A 15576-nucleotide genomic window follows, 5' to 3' on the forward strand; every position below is an offset into this window, starting at 1 on the left:
CGTAACTGAGCTCGCTAGTTATAATTGTAATCCATGCATCTGTTTTACATAAGAGAAATAGTAATAGTAAAGCACATTATTATTTATTTTGTCAAGTTATTTACTTGCATTAGTTTTCGTGGTTGTATTATTGTACTTTAGGAATTTCGGGACTTCCCAGAGAATAAGCTCAAATGTGGCGATGAAAAGGTGAATTCAGTTTGTTGTTTGCCAACTAAACAACAATAACTATGTTGTTATTATTTATGTTTTCTCGTTTTTATGACAGGTGGTCGAACAGCAAAAACGCTTTTATTAGCAACATTCTTTCCGTATGTCTAATATTGTACTGCATTTTACAAAAATAAATTAAAATCTTTCTGCAATTGCCTTATACTGTCATATGTAAAAATATAATCTGATATTTGTTTATATGTTGTTGTTTTTATCTATAATAGCCCAATAATAATAAAGGGCATGCTGTATATTATCATATATTTTATTATATCTTTGATACTGGTGTGTGTGTGTGTGTGTGTGTGTCCCTTTTCAATTTTTTGTTATCAGTTGCTATTATAACTGATAAGTGTGTTTGGAGTCATACAAGCATCTATGACGCAAGTAAATCATTTCTGGACACATGATTATGTCGGTGTTTCTTCTTTTCCTGCCATCAGCACTAAGTTTTATAATGAGACGAGATGTTTGAAACAGGACAAATGTTGTGTGCAAACTCGCCGTCAATGCAAATAGAGAAAATGAGGAGAAATGTGAGGCGTTTGTGTGTGTACCTGTCTGTGTGTGTGTGTGTGTGTACCTGTCTGTGTCTGTGTGTGTGTGTCGGCTCTGCAGCACATGTGACACAGCTGAGGGGCCTCGTCAGAACAAAGCACTTGTTTGTGAGGAAAATAATTCTAATGGGCAGCAGATTACACCTCCACCCAGGTCAGTAACAACTCAAATAGGGGGCACTGGTGCATGTGTGTGTGTGTGAGATGGAAATGGTGTCCACTCTGTCTGTCTCTGTCTAGCAGCTTTCGAATGTCCCCCATTGACCTCTGTGGCTTTATCTGCTTCCACTGTGATCAAAAGCTGAGCAGATACCGGAGCATGTGAAGTAGAACAGATGTGTAACACTAAGACCTACAAATAATAGAACAGCAGAAATGTGTTTTCTTTAGAAACAAGGCATTTTCTGTTCATGGTTTGTCTTTTACATGATGATGAAAGAAAACTGTCATCATGAAACTTATTCATTGTCACGTAAAGGAAACTGAAACTAAACTTGAATAATTAAAAGTAAACAGAATTACATTTTTAATCATCAGGAACACAGGAAGCACCGAGGCGGAACGATTTTGAGTGAATGTCCAATTGCGATATAATTCGCGACATCAGACGGAATGGTCATTTTCACATAACTATTCTCATTTTCATTTAAAGGTGCATTCCGTAACAAATCTAAAGCAAATGGCCATAAAATCCTCCTAACATGTCACAGAGACTCAGGAATAATATTCATATAACATACTGAGTAGTATTTTCCCATACTGTGGGAAACAAAGACGTTTTCTTCACTCTTGTATCGGTCAGGACAAAATTTGATCTTTTGATAAAATTGACCATATAATATCAGGGATGGGAATCGGTCTGATATCGGTCAAATTCTCTGGATCGGATATCGAACAGATAAAAATGTAGACACAATCCAAAAAATCCTATATTTATATTGCATGCTTCATTATGCACCGACTGTAAAAAGGTTAATAAAAAATCAGCAAAACCTATTTTAGCTGAGTCATGTTTGGGCTGTTTGAGTATACTTTTTGGGAGAACAATATTTTGTGACACAGTTGGAGAATTATGTCTTTAAAATCACTTCATAAATGGTCTACAAGGATTTTTATCGGACTAATATCGTATTGGGACATCCCTAAAAAATATATAATACATTTAGGTAACACTTTAGATTAGGGAACATATTCACCATTAACTAGATGCTTACTAGCATATATAAGTTGCATACTAGCCCTTTATTAGTAATCATTTAGCACTTATTTTACCTCTATTACGACATGAATTAACATTTTACCTACATAAGGTGTTAATACGTGCTTAATGCTTACTAATAAAGGGCTAGTATGCGACTTATATGCATGTTAGCAAGCACCTAGTTAATGGTGAATTTGTGTTCCCTAATCTAACCTACATTTTAACTGTCAGTGTCATTCAACATGTAGAAATTATTTGACCTCTATTTTCAACCTCAGCCGACCCCCTCATGCAGTTATAACACACACATACAGCTGGCACATCACAGTGCATGTGTGTGTGTGTGTGTAGGATGCAACGTGTCAAAAGTTAAAAATGCTGCTGAGCCTAAGATTCCTCTCGTGAACTTTTTCTGTTCCGTAACACTTCCTCATTCAGAGTGTCACCTCACATCCTGCACTGTGTGTTAACCAATCCCACTGTCCAACTTATGATTAACAAAACATGACTCAGCACAAAAAGGAGAGAGACTTTGCACCCTCCTCCTACCACACACACACACACACACAATCTGACATTAGAGTCTGAGATTTTTTTTTTTTCCCCTTCCATCTTGATGAAAGAAGTTTCCCCTTTTGCCTAGAATCATGTCAGCTGACAATCCAGTCACATGTCTGCTCACGGACCAATGGCAGAGCGGCAGCATTGTGTGTTTAGGTGCAACAATCGCCGCCAAGGTCAAGGAGACACGGAAGGAGGTAGAAACAAGGAAAAGGGAGCATGAAGCAAAGATTTTGAGGGAGCGACAGAGTCTTTACAACAAAAAAAACAAAACACCAGAGTCACCGTCATGACTTATGACCACAGATTACAGCCAGATAATAGCCAGCTATTTACTGGTCAATGACCAGTAACCGCTGCACCGTCAACATGTATGACTGAGTCTGCTCTCCCCCAGCCAGAGACGGTCATGTGATAGTGTGTAAGCAGATAGATAAAATGAGAAGATGTTAACTTCTCTCTCAAACCTTTTTAAAAAATTCTTCACATTACCAGCGTTGTTTGTGAATAAAATTGAGGATAAACACAGAGATGAGACATGACTGAAGGTGCATTCACTAATTTTCTACTGCTTTAGAGAGGATAAGATTTACACCTCCTTAAGACTTCTAAAGAATCTTTTAACGTATATACATACATATGTATACATATATATATATATACATATACTAGTGCTGTCAAACGTTAACGCGCTAACAGCGTTTAACGGCGTCAACGTTAAAGCACGACGGAAAAAGACCAGCGTGACGTCATGTTTATGTGACTCCGGATTGTTAAAATGAGTCTCGCTAAAAGTAACGCTAAACTTTAAAAAAAGAGGCACACACATACGCAGTACACAGGTACACAAACTGCGCTAAAAGGAGCTAATGCAGCTAACAGAGCTAACTGGTAAACTGTGCCTGGACTCCGGTGTCGCGGCATGTAAACATGACGTCAATCGCGTCCTTTTGCGGTCAGTCGTCATGGAAACGCATCATGCGTTAAAGTGCGTTAACCTATTGTACAGCACTAATATATACGTATATATATATATATACGTATATATATATATATATACGTATATATATATATGTATACGTATATATATATATACATACACACACACACATATATACACATATACATATATATACACACATGTATACATATGAAGAAGAATAACGATAATAATTATTATTATATGTTAAGCCAAATAAACACAAGATAAAAGGGTAAATCACTAAAAATCCTGTCCTGCCGCTACTGAAACGCCATTCCTGGAAAGAAGGTTTTCTCCTATATATCTGTTTGTTGCTTTTTCTTGCCCTTAAACATCTTTTTTAATGACTGAAAACATAACTTTGTGATGCCCAAAAAATAATTTACTCACTGCACAAATGTCAAAAGAAATCTGCGTTTTTAACGTCACACAGCAAAAAGGTATCAAATCAGACTCCTGTGAGCTAAAAACACAGGTGTTTCTCTAAGAATGCTGCTGTCAGAGACTTTATGAACTACAGTTTCCAGTCGTTACAGCAAAAAGCAAACATATACTCAAGATATTACAGATTTAAGCAGGTGCAGAGTTTGTCCAGTGGCACTCTTGGCAATGTCAGTTCCTCACGGACCCACACTTCCAAACCCTGAATCATCCCTTTAATCCACCGCAGTTATGCAAATGCTAATTATCCAACTTACGACACATAGGCTTAAAAGCGACCGTATGATTGATACATCATTAAATACAACCATGAGTGTTTGGACTGTGTCCAGGACAGAGCGTCTACCAGATCCTGTGAGATAATTACTCGGTAAACAATTTTTGTCATTTTAAGTATGCACATAAAAATAAACCCACAACTTATGCAAAGTCACTTTTAATGACTACCATAAATATATTCAAAATGTACAGAATCTGTCATGCACTGCCAACTTTTAAACTGTTTCTCCAGCCCTTGTTGTTCGGGAAAAAAATAATTGTTTTCTTGCTCTTAAGAGCACACACACACGGGCATGAGCAGGCACGTACACACACACACACAGATCATAATCAATAAGATGGGAATGTAACAGGTGAGATGGTGGAACACCCTAAACTCTCAATATCCAGTCCAGATAAATGGTGTCACGCACATCGCACACTGACACAGCAGCAGCGTCTATGATGAGTGTGCGTGCGTGTGTGTGTGTGTGTGTGTGTGTGTTGTGAAGCAGTGACTAAAAGAATGGGGAGGACACACAGTTCTACACCGGAGCTCATGATAAGATCCAACTCCAAAGAGCACACACACACACACACAAACTGACACACACACACCTTGCCTACGACCACCGTGACCCTCACCCCCTCCGTGTTGCCAGAATGGAATGTTCCATCGGCCGAGACTGAACTGAACCCATTCACAAAATGGCACTAGTAGGCATGGGACACGTACACACACAAACACGCGCACACACACACACAGGTTTGCGTAGCTATACCTCTTAGGACACTGACTTCAATTCATTTGGACAACATAGAGAAAAAGTGATGCCAGAAAGGGAAGTAACAAATACAAGTATGTATATACATATATAGCTACATATATACATATGTATACATATATGTACATATATATACACATACATATATATAACACATATATACATATAAATATACACACACACACACATACATATAACTAGGTCATTATGTGTAAAAACAGGTATGTAAAGGAGGAGTCTGGTACTGAATATGCAAATCGGAGGCTAAGTGAAAGTGTGTGTGTGTGTGTGTGTTCCAGGTATTTCTAATATGTGGGGACCTAGATCTGTTTACACAGTGACATTATCCTCCTCATGGGGCCAAACATAACATCAATGATTAGAATTCAAGGTGAAGAGAAGTTGTATTAGCTCGAGTTAGTAGTTATGGTTAAGGGTTAGAGCCAGTAAGCATCACTATGAAAGTATTGAATTTGACATCTGTCTGTCTATATATCTATATTTTGACATATCCACTTCCTCACTCAAACTAACCTTACAGAAAAAAACAATGGCATACGGCAGAAGGAGTCAAGAGATGGAGGGAGAAACACTGGCAGTGAAACGAGGCATAATAACAGCATTAGAGTACGAGCAGGCTGCAGGACAGAGGAGGCGAGGAGGGGAGGAGGGTTCAGCGCTGTCACCACATGGGGGGGGGGGGGTTACGCAGATGTCAAAGGTTGACCGGCAGAAGGGGGGGGGGGGGGGGTAAAGAAGGGAAAGTGGGACGAGACGAGGAGAAGTGTTGATCCAGCCTTCACAGTGAGTGAATGTCACCTGTTTACACACTCACTCACTCACTCACTCCTGACACATTCTCCAAAAAAAGACAATTGCACAATGTCTCATATCAGCTGGACCTCTCCGTCTATAGAATTCAAAATAATAATCTTTCTCCATTTAGTTCTGCAGTATTAGGTCTGGTGGAATGTATTAGCTCCTCCTCCTCACTGCTCACAGATTATTTACTCATATTTTGTCCCGTCCCCCCGGTTCCTCTGGATAATCGATAATCTGTGACTGTGTTTTCATGTGATAAGGTTTAAACAAGAAAAGTGTATAATAAGTTTGTTGCATTAAAGCATTTCAATTCATTCTATTATTCGGTCCCTACTTCACTGTTTCGTGTGCTAATAAAATAAACTGATGGCATGGTGACTCCACTGTGACTTTGAAATCATGTGATCCGACTGTGGGATTATTTCCTAATATTAACCAAGTAGTTTGCAGTCCAGCCAAATACCACCACAAGGTTCCTTTATCAGTGTTTTCTTGTCAACACAGCAAACCAAACCTGGACTTTTAGGTCATTATCATGATGACTTAGTGATATTAACTTGCTTTGCATGTTATTTTTAATGATAGCTCAGTCTGCCTTTGATTTACCTGCCTTGGGACAAATACACATTTTGAACAGAACGCATAAATATGATCTCTCTCACCAATACTGGCCATATAACACTCTTATAAGGACCATAAGGTTCTTCGGCTTGTCCTCATAGGAGAACCCTTTTTGGCTCCAGGTAGAACCTTTAACCCTTTATTCAGGAAAGGAGTTTTAAAGGGTTACCAAAAACCCTTGAAAAACCCTTTCATCAGCAAAATGGTTCCAGGTAGAACCTCAGCCCTTGTAGAAGAACCTTTTAGGAACCCTTTATTTCTTTTTTGGTCTAGTTCAACCTGTTTCAACTTCCCTACTGCCTACTCAGTGTTTGGTCTGATCAGAGGCTGAGCTGAGAGGAGAGAGGGAGGGAGGGAGGTGCAAGTGTACGATGGAGGAGAAGAATGTGGCCATTGTGCTTTCCAGGTATGTGTGTGTGCAGTGTGTGTGTGTGTGTGTGTGTGACAAACAGAAAGAGGAGAGAGAGAGAGAGAGAGAGAGAGAGAGAGAGAGAGAGAGAGAGAGAGAGAGAGAGAGAGAGAGAGAGAGAGAGAGAGAGAGAGAGAGAGACCAGATCTTGTTACAGGTGTTTCATAAACACCACAATAGTGCAAACAGGTTCTCTCTCTGTGTCCCTCTTAACACGGTGGCTTTACATGTCCGTCTCAGTGTTGGTGGTTTAGGCTTATAGCTTATGGCTTTGTCTCTCACTCACACACACTCAATCTGTGCTTCCCCATCATGTGACAGTCAGGTGACGCGACCCTATACGTGTGTGTTTGTATTTCATAAGGTTTCACATGCGTTTTCATAAGCGACAGAGTTATTAAAGAGGTTTGTTTTCCTGCCTGCGACTGCTTCCTCGCTTCCCGTTGCTGATATCTTTGTCAAACATTGTCATGTCTTCCTGGAACTAGAGCCCGAGACTCAAACGTGATACCATTAAAGTCATGCTCGGAAAGTAAAGAAAAAAAAAGATATAAATGCCTCTCTTAGATGACTGTCTGTCCCTTTCCTTGCAAACGGCGGAATGTGATACAACGGTTCGAGAGATTAGAATCTGAAAAATGGTTCGACTTGGTACAGTGAAGAACACACACACACACACACACACACACTGCTCCTCTCTTCCTTCTAAGTGATTATCAGGAAACAGTTACGTGTGAAACTAAAAGTGTTATCCACACATTACAACACATACAAATTATACATCCTCCAATATCTGCCAAAATTAAAAAGTCTTTAATGTGAAGAGACCGGCACCAAAACGACATGACTTTTAAATTGTAAATATAAATTGTGCAAATTTTTCTCAGCGCAGGGTCTCTGCAGGTTTCAACAAGTCAAATTTAAGACTTTTTAAGACTTTTTAAAGACCATAATGAATATAATTTAAGACCTATTTCAAATCCATACTGGCAAAAAAGTACAAAAGACATGAAAAAATTGGAGCCACAAATCGTTACGCTAAGATACGCTAAGCTTAAACACACCGTGGCGCGCACACAGCACACTAGCTAGTGGTGCTCGATAAATCCTCACCGGGCAGCACAGGTGGCCTACTTTAGTTCCGTGTTGTAGTTATGTTATCGCATCTTCAAAAATAGAAACATTTCAAAGCGAGACTGAAGTTTATGCATGTTTTAAATAAAAGTAACGTTAATAGATTTTTAAGACCTTTCAAAACTGTATTTAAGACCTTTTATGCGATTTTAGGAGAATTTACGATTTTAGGAGAATTTAAGACATTTTAAAGCCTTAAATTCAAATGATTGGATTTAAGACTTTTTAAGACCCCGCGGATACCCCGTCAGAGAGACACCTGCTGATGTGCGCTCAAGACGCACAAACCAAAATTTCTCACAAGTGCACGACGCGGGCACGTGCTTCCGCGCATTCCGCCTCGAGCGCAGAAGCTCGCAAACCTCTAAATCTCGTTTGTACAAAAACAGGACGCCCATGGCTAACTGGCAACCCTGCTCGACCAGTTTCTGAGACGCGCACACAGACACACACACACACACAAGATGAATAGACAAGACAGCAACTGATTACACATTATACACATCCTCACACACACACACAAAAAATAAACACAGAGTCCTCGTCGCACACAACACAACCTTGTAGTGAAGGTTATCGGCTGGGTCAGAGGGAACCAGCTGAAGAAATGTCCTTCCAGATACCCACTGTGTGTGCACATGTGTGTGTGTTTTCTCTCTAAACTATCCTTTGACATTAAGAGGGAAAAAGAAGAGACCCACCTGTGGAATCTTGTGGCGCAGTCGTCGTAGTTTCTTCACGCCACCGTTCGAAAGCAACAATCCAGCTGATCACTTTCTCATCTTCCCTTCCTCTTCCTTCCTTCCTCTCCGCCTTTGCCGTGTGTGTGTGTGTGTGTGTGTGGCGTCTCTCAGGTTGTCTCAGGTTCTCTCGTTTGGCTGTCAGCGTGCCCTCCTTTCTTCAATGACAGGTCCGTCAGAATGGAGATCACACACACACACTGAGAGAGGAGAGAGAGAGAGAGAGAGAGAGAGAGAGGACAAGTCAGACTTTCTGTTCTTCTTTCTGCGTTTTTTGGATTCTGACTCAGATCCTCTCCTCTACAGCTACAGCCACAGCCAGCGCTTGTAGACGCAACAGCAGGAGACAAGAGGAGGGAGCGAGAGGGGGGGTACAAGGTCTTGAAGTGGAGAAGAAGGTGGCAGAGTTGAAGGCAAAGGGCTAGAAAGAGGGAGAGAGGGAGGGAGAGACGTGGTAATTAGTGAGTCGGTACCTGACTCTCACTGACATAAGCTCCACATTCCTCAGAACCGAAAGAAGGGGGAGAGAGAGAGAGAGAGAGAGAGAGGCAAGGGAGGAAAAAGTTCTGCAAAGACACACGAACAATCCCAGGAAACACAACAGAAAAAATAAACCCTCTTAATCCACACACACACACACACACACACAAAAAAAAGAGAGAATAAAGTGTGTTCCTTACAGCACAACACAGCTGATGCTTCTCTCAAGTCACAGTCGCATGGTGTTCAATGACGACGGCTGCTGCTGCTTCTAATGATGATGAAGATGGTGGTGGTGGTGGTGGAGCTCCACTGTGCGTCAACCTGCAAAACGTTTAACTTGTGATCAGGTGTTTATTCTTGTCTTCCATCCTGTCTCATCTCTTCTCACACACACACACACACACACACACACTGACTTGATCTGTGTATGGTGTACACACACACTGCTCTCTCTCTCTCTGAAACTCACCAAACCAGAATCTGACTGCTCAAACCCCCAGCACACACCTCTTCACCTCCCTCCTGCCTATCAGTCCGGATGGGAAATGCTATCCTCTTGTGATCCTGGCTTTGTGTGTGTGTGTGCGTGCGTGCGCAGCCAGACCTGAATCATAGCAGCCAGAGCAGCATTCCTCTGAAGGAGTTTCCCCTCACACCTATCCCGAAACCCCACAACATCCACCACACGCTCATTATTGATGACCCTCGTTCACAAGTACATCATGACCCCCGAGGTCATGATGACACGCCGTCTTCACGCTACAGTGACGTACGCGCGTAGATCCCTCTGTCATAATAACGTCTTACAGTAATAACAGCTTCTCACGTTGCCCGTGTTTGACTGTCAGCGTGACGTTTGACATGCGCGGTGCGGAAAAGTGAAACTCAAAATGTCTAATAACAACATTTTCTCACTTCTGCTGTCAGCCTGAACTGAAAGTAAAACAGCGGGGATAATTAATACTGGCTCGACTGGTGCTTCTTTATTCTCCACCTTCATATTTCCTTCTCTTTCCCACCACGCCCACTCTCTATTCTCTCTATAGCTTTGTGCATTTAAAACCACGGATGTAAAGCTTCAACAACACCGGTTCACCACAAACACCTGTGTGTGTGTGTGTGTGTGTGTGTGTGTGTGTGTGTGTGTGTGTGTGTGTGTGTGTGTGTGTGTGTGTGTGTGTGTGTGTGTGTGTGTGTGTGTGTGTGTGTGTGTGTGCGTGTGTGCGTGTTGCTTACCTAAATTCCACACATTCGGTGTGTGGGCGGGGCCAGGTGCTTCCTTCTTCCTGATGTCAGGTGCGTGGCGGCCAGTGCATCGTCTTCGAGGCGGCCTGTTGTCATGGAGACGACGAACAAAAGAGAGAGAGAGAGTGAGCTGAGCCGTGCTGAACAGTAACAAGTGTAGTCGGTCAACTGACAAAGTGAGAACAGAAGAGAGGAAGCTGGATTTCTGTTTAGGGCAACACACACACACACACACACACACACACACACACACGTTTGTCCAGCATTCGTAGTGAGGACACTCATAGACAAGATAACCATACAAGAACTCATACACACGCACGCGCACGCGCACGCACACACACACACACACACACACACACACACACACACACACACACACACACACACACACACACACACACACACACACACACACACACACACACACACACACACACACACACACACTTGTTTTCCTATCTCCACGAGGAAACCTCATAGACATAAAGCATTCCTTAACCCTAAGTCTAACCCTAACATAAAAATGATTCCAACCCTAATATAAGCCCAATTCTAACCCTAAAACCAAAAATCCCTCTAAAGATGTGAGGACCAGAACACAAATGTCTTCACTCTGTATGGTTCATGTGATTTTTAAAAGTACAAGCACACACATGCTTGCAAAGGGACCTACACACATGGAACCCTTTTGGAGGGTTCCACCAAGAACCCTTTTAAAACCCTTTACTCAGAGAACCCTTAAAAAAACAAAATGGTTCTTACTGGAACCATTAGTGTTACCAAGAACCCTTTAAAAACCCTTTCTTAGGGAAAGGGTTTTTCAGAAGCAAATGGTTCCAGGTAGAACCTCAGCCCTTGTAGAAGAACCCTTTTTAAAACCCTTATTTCTAAGAGTGTACTGCAAACGTGTGCTTGTGTGTTTTTCTATCCTAGTGGGGACCCAAAAAAAACCCAACAACCTATCTTTTGGGGACATTTTGTCTGGTCCCCACAAGGTTAAAGGACTTTTATCAGGGTTAAGACCTGGTTTTAGTGTCAGGGTTAGAATTTGGTTCAGGTGAGGGTTATAGTTAGGGTAACATTTACGGTTAGGTACTAAGGGCTAGGGTATGGATTACCGTATGTCCTTTATGGTCCTCACTAATGAATGAAGCGCAAACATGAGTGTGAGTGTATGTGTGTGTGCGCTTGTATTTGTCGCCTCTTTAGGACCTATTTTGCCATAAACACTGACCTTGTAAAGACCAGTAGTCCTCATGGAGGCCTACTGGGCCTAATGAGGCTGAACCTCACGTCTGGTTAAAGTTAGGATTAAGTTTTGAACTGTGGTTAAAGTTAAACATCGGGTCAGGTATTAACCGGTTATGGTTAAGGATAGGGACACATGAATGGGACTCAATGGAGTGTGTGTGTGTGTGTGTGTGTGTGTGTGTGTGTGTGTGTGTGTGTGTGTGTGTGTGTGTGTGTGTGTGTGTAGGAAACTGATATTGAGTCAGACATGCTCACACAGAAAAAACACTGCTGTTTCAACACAGCGGCTGAACTCTGGCAGGGAGGAGGCCGGGGCCGTCGGTTGGACGTGTTGCTCAACCTATTTGTCTTTAATGCTTATTTTACAGATCCCACGAGGTTTGAATAACGTGTGCAGACACAGAAGCACAGGTATAATTGAGTTCGACTTTATGCGAGTGCACTACATGAGATCGACTGTTTTTTTCTCTCCTTATCAGCCAAAATACTCTGTATAGTACTCTGTATACCACATTATAGTTACTCATTATTTTCTGAAATGCTCTGCATGTGCTGCCCGTGTCCTCAGCCCTTTGTTTACTCTTTAAAAACCCACTTGCACAGACTTGTTCAGATCCCGGCGAAAAACTGAGTCTGCTATTATCTCGTGTTTTGTTGCATGTCAATGCAGCGCAGGCGCCTGAGAGCCATCTGCATTATTGACAGTATAACACTCATCTAAGTGTGTTACCTTTGTGCTTAGTCGCTGACAGCGGTTTAATAATAATAAACAGGCGGTAACAGTGGGAGGTCTTATATCAGAGCTTCTCTGAACCACAAATCTTTGAAAAAAAAAATGACCTTTATATTCTTAAATATTGAAGATTTCGTCATTTAGTGTTCGGACTTTGGTGCACAAACATTATTGTGCAGCTTTTTAACACCAGAAATGCAATAAATCACTGAAATACGTGCAAAATGTTTCCTTATGTCCAGTACACACACCTCAGCATTGGCAACAGTGAAGAAACACGGTTTGAAATGTTGAGATTTGAGTCAAGAAAACAACAAGTTATGAATAATGAATATATAAACGCAGCGACGCCACCATTTAAATATACAACTACGAGAATCTGAATATCATTTGTTTGAATAAAGTTCCACAGGGTGGTTACATCTTCATCGTCTGACACAGTCATTGAAGTGTGTAGAGTTAAAAGTAAAGCCTACACTCACACAGTGCTATTTTTCTGTTGTTTTCCCCTGAAACACTGAAATACTCTCTTAATAATTACAGAATCAATGGGTAAAAATGATGTGAGGTCAAACTCAAACTGGGAATAATCTGTAATTATCCTTTAAGTCACAGCTTCGCGAGCCTTTTGTTTTACCCGGGGGCACAGCATAGAGGCTTCTTGCAGACATGCACATGTACTGCATTTTCATTTCAAGGTTGTAAACAAAAGCAAAACTCTCTGCCCCGCGCAGTGAAAAGACTCAGACCGTGCCCTGAGAGACACCACAATGGAGCGAGAGACCTGAGACACACACGGAGCAAAGATCCCCAGGAAAGCAGTTCCAAAGTGATACTTCAGACGCATGACAGTGACACACAAATTGTGCTTTTTTTTCCACGATACAGTTCTGGCACGGCACGGCTGGTGTAAAGCGTGTAAAACAAAGTCACGGCAGTTTTATGCAGGTACTATTTTGCAGTGGAAAACCAACCTAAACCGGGCTGAGGCAGGGCCATAGTGGAAAATGGCCACGTGACTTCAAATGCCACAAATGAAAAAAGTTAGTTGACGTCAAAAGTGCCGTTTTCCGATTTCCACGGTTTAATGTAGACCTAATGTCAGCATCGTTTACATTTTAAGCTCTGTAGTTTTATTTATTTTGCATTATATTGATGTTAATTGGACATAATGTTTGACGAAGACTTCCGTTTTTGGGACCATGAAGCAGTTCTTACACTGTGAGTAACACAGTGTTTCTGCTCAAACAAGTTTACTTGTTGTGGAAGTGGAAAATACGGTGTGAGGAGTGTGAGTGTACATGCAGATTCATTAAGTTAAAGAGTGAAAAAACAAAGACGGAGAGAAGTTCCTTCCAGCGCCGCACAGCTTCCTGCAAAGATTAGGCCTTTATTGAGAAAATTCCAGGTCGGCTTACGGCCTCACGACCCGCCGTCTCCAACTGTGGCCAACTATTGAATATGCTGTCAGACACACACACACACACACTAACGCCACACATGCAGAACAAGTGGAGCCCTGCTGTGAAGCAACATTGATGACGCGTGTTGGATTGAATAATCTCTCCAGCTGGACTCTCACCCGTGGAGAAGTGAGGCCTGGCTGCTTTAGGGTTTTTTGTTATTTTCAAACACACTGATAAACACTTTCCTGCTTAATCTGGCAACGTCCACCGGTTCTTATGCACTTTTTTTTTTCTTTTAACTACCACTGGTTTATTAAAGGCCCAGTGTGTAAAATTTAGATGGAATTATTTTCATTGCTGTTTTTCATTAGAGAATGAACCTTTTTATGTTTTATATAAAGGGAGCTGGGTCAGCTTTACAAACTCAACATCTAAGTCATCAGTAATTGATGCTACATTTAAGATGCTGTACATTTAAGAGAGTGAATTAATCTCCATTTGTGTTTGTGTGTGTGGGTATTCTTTACACATTTAGATGAAAGAGAAATCAGAGAGTGGCAACACTGTGGGACAGGAGTAGATAGGACTGCGCTCCAATGACTCTGCCATACTGCAGGAAATTGTCGCCCTCTGCTGGTATTTTACAAACATTACAGCAATTATTGTATGTTGAACTCCTGTCTGAAAGTGTAGTTTTTGGTTTCCTCAAGGTCAATATAAAACACAAAAACCACTTGCACTTCAGACTAATCTTGTATACACTGTAATATTAAATATATATATATATATATATATATATATATATATGTATATTTGCTGTGTTTTTAAGACACAATACTTATTATCACTGTGTACCAAATACTCCATATTACCAAAAACACAAAACTAACACTAAAACTAATAAAACTAAACTGACTAAAAACTGTCAGAGAATGAGGTTATTTTTAATTTAATAACAATGTATTCATTTAAAAAATGTAAAAACAAGTGGCCTGTGTGCCTAATAAAGTGGTAGGTGACTGTATGTACATATACACACACACATATATATATATATATATATATATATATATATATATATATATATATATATATATATATATATATATATATATATGTATATATGTAGGTATGTATGTATATATACATACCTACATATATGTATACATACATATATATACATACATACATATATATACATACATACATATATATACATACATACATATATATATACATACATATACAACCAACTATCTGTGGTGCACTGTACTACACTGCAGTGGTCACTAGAGGGCAGTGTCAATCACACACCCTGCTGCCACAGATGCTTTGCTGCTGTCACTTAAGATACAGAGCACAGTGTGAATAACCAGGCCATGTGAGTGAGAGATAAGATAAGTAAATATAAGTAAATATATGTAAGAACTAAAATGTACACACACACACACACACACACGTTTGTTTTTAAACGAGCTGTCAGAGCAGCTCCATCCTCTCCATCACAAACAAAGACGATCTCCAGCATCTAAAACCATCTGTTGAAGGTGATGCATGGTAGCAACGTATAAATAATGCAATATATAAATATATATATATATATATATATATATATATATATATATATATGTTACTGTATATGTGACATAGAGAGGAGAGGCCTTCTACATTATCATATCGTTGCCATAGCATCTCAAACTCAGGGCCCAGGAACAAACCCATGCATGATAA

Source organism: Microchirus variegatus (assembly GCF_963457635.1).
Source record: "Microchirus variegatus genome assembly, chromosome: 23".
In the NCBI taxonomy this organism is placed as follows: Eukaryota; Metazoa; Chordata; class Actinopteri; order Pleuronectiformes; family Soleidae; genus Microchirus; species Microchirus variegatus.